This window comes from Perognathus longimembris, chromosome 13 (genome assembly GCF_023159225.1).
Source record: "Perognathus longimembris pacificus isolate PPM17 chromosome 13, ASM2315922v1, whole genome shotgun sequence".
NCBI classification, from domain to species: Eukaryota; Metazoa; Chordata; class Mammalia; order Rodentia; family Heteromyidae; genus Perognathus; species Perognathus longimembris.
Genome location: NC_063173.1, coordinates 34,226,265 through 34,229,063, shown reverse-complemented (window position 1 = coordinate 34,229,063; position 2,799 = coordinate 34,226,265).

Genomic DNA, 2,799 nt, shown 5'->3' with positions numbered 1-2,799 from the left:
AGTACTATTTGCCTTATATTTTGAAAGGATCACTTTGGCTGTTGTCTTGAGAATAGTTTATAGGAAAAGGTAAAGCACGGTAACTTGTTAGAGTTCTATTGCAGAAATTCAATATAGACAGTAGCTTGGATTTTTGTAGTAGCAGCTGAACTGCAGGGGGTCTTCTAACATTCTTGATATAGTATAGTATTATTTTTTATGGTTCAAATAGTTGATGTAATATTCTTTTATACAGTTTAAGTACTTTAATAATTTTTATATTATCTTAAGTCGTTGTACAAAGGGGTAAAAACAGGGTATCGATTCAGTATATTATGGCAATCCATGCAAAGTTAGATTGAATTATCTCATTCTTCTCCACCAAATAGAACTGTTAAGCGAATTCAAATATATGTATGAATGAAAATAGTACATGAAGAACTACACCAGTGTCCTACAAATTTGAGAGTATAGCCACTAAATGTTCTGTCTTTGGAGTAAAGCAAGTAAGAGACAATGAATCTGTATTGACCAAACTGATTCAGATTCCTAAAATTGCAGTATGATTTTGAAATTTGAAAGGAAATGGCAGAATAAGGCCAATTCTGGTGTATTTAAAGGGGTGGAGAATTCATTATGTTTCTGCGATGAAAGTTATGTAAAACCCTAGTCATTTTCCTTTATTTCTCATCTTTGGGTCTATGTTCTACAATTTATAAGCCATCAAGACTATAACCTCATTGTATCTATGAATGTTATTATACATCTTCCTTAGTGGTAAAGCAATTTGTCTTTTTAATGTCTAAAGGCAAAAACAAAACAAAAATGTAGTTTTATTCTGAAAATCATGTATATAAGTGAAATATAAAGTGTTATAAACTGGTTGAAAATGCAATGTTATAAGCAAATTGATGTTACATGCATTTTTCCATAATAAAAAATTAGTAAGACTCTTTGTGAGGTCACCCAAGGACTCTAGGTTGCAGATACACTGGTCAATTCGTTCTGCCTTTCAATAGCATTTAATACAGTGCTCTCCTTCCTGGAATGCCTCTTTTATGTGGCTGCCAGGGTACTCTATTCTTGTGATTTATCTTCTTGAAATATTTGCCTTTGGGTTGTCTTTGCTGGATCATCCTTATCTCCTTAACCTCTAAATTTGGGGCTCCCGAGTGCAGTTTCAGTGTGTGGGAATATGTTTCTGGATGAGATTATCCATTTAATCAACGTTTGGAGTAAAGCAGATTACTTTTCTTAACGTGGATAAGACTCAATCTGTTGGAAATCTGAACAGAAGGAAAAGGCAGACTTTCACATAAGTAAGAAGGAACTCTTTCCTTTTGCTTTGTCTAGTTGGGACATTATTTTTCTTTTGCCTTTGTACTTGACCTGAAGCATCAGCTGCTCTTCATTCTTTAGCCTATGAACTTTCTGACTGGACCTTTGTCAGTTCTTTTGACTCTAACTTGCTAACTACATATGTTGAAGTGTTTTTCTGACATCTGTTATTGTGTGAAACAATTTAATTTCTTGTAAAAAAAATCTACACACACACACACACACACACACACACATACACACTGTAAGTTCTGTTCTGGAGAACTTTAATATACTCTTCAAATCTATTCTTTCAAAACAGCTAAGGAAATCTTTTAAGATGGTAATCCTGCCCCTAACTCAAGACTAGTGATTTCTTCTCTTATTAAAATAAAATATGCACATAGAGAGATTATTATTTGAAGGTGTTAGATAGCAAAGTATACTTTAGGCAGTGTTTCATAATGTCTATGAAACTAAACATATAGTATGACATGCTCATTGTGTTCAGAGCCAAATAGCATAGAAAGGTTCAAATGACTCCCATTTCTTTGAACAGAGGGACCTACCCTAAGTAGTTTTTTTTGCTTCTTTCCAGAAAATAAGTAATATACATATGAGCATATTGGCATATTTCTATTTTTTACTCACAAAGAAGGAGAACACAGCTTACAAATTATTCTGCACTTAGATTTACAACCCAGTAATGCAGGTTGGCCAGCTTTTCATTATCAGTTAATACAAATCTCCCTGTAAGCATCGTAGGTTGCATTTATTGTATGAACTGTAAATGCTATCTTATTTTTGTGTGTGTGTATGTGTGTATGTGTGTGTATGTATTAAAAAACATGGATTTCCATTTTAGCAATAATAAGCACACTGAACATATATCTTAGTGAGCACTTAGAAATATAGATGTAGGTAAATTGCTTGCAATCAATTGTTTGGTGAATGAGTACATGCACTTTAAATGTGGGGAGATATGATCAAATTACTTTTCAAATACTGTACAAATTTATACTTATGACAGTAATGTCAGAACTCGTCATTATTAAACTTAATATATTTTTTGCCATTCTACAGGTAGAAACAACATCTTTGTTTCACATTTTTTATTAGGTTTTGTCCCCACATCTATTTAAAATCTTGATTCATGTGTAACTTTTATATATATTCCAGATTTTTTCTTGCTAAAATGTATTACAAATATTTGCCCCTGCCTTGACTATGATTTTTTTTTTCTTTCTCAAATTTTTATTATCAAACTGACGTACAGAGTGGTTTCAGTATCATACGTTGGGCATTGGATACATTTCTTGTACTGTTTGTTGCCTTGTCCCTCATGCCTCCCTCCCTCCCCCCCTTTCCCTCCCCCCCCAGGTTTTCAGTTCACTTACGCCAAAGAGTTTTGCAAGTATTGCTTTTGTAGTTATTTCTCTTTTTTTACCCTGTGTCTCTCGAATATGGTATTCCCTTTGAATTTCCTACTTCCAATACCAGTAA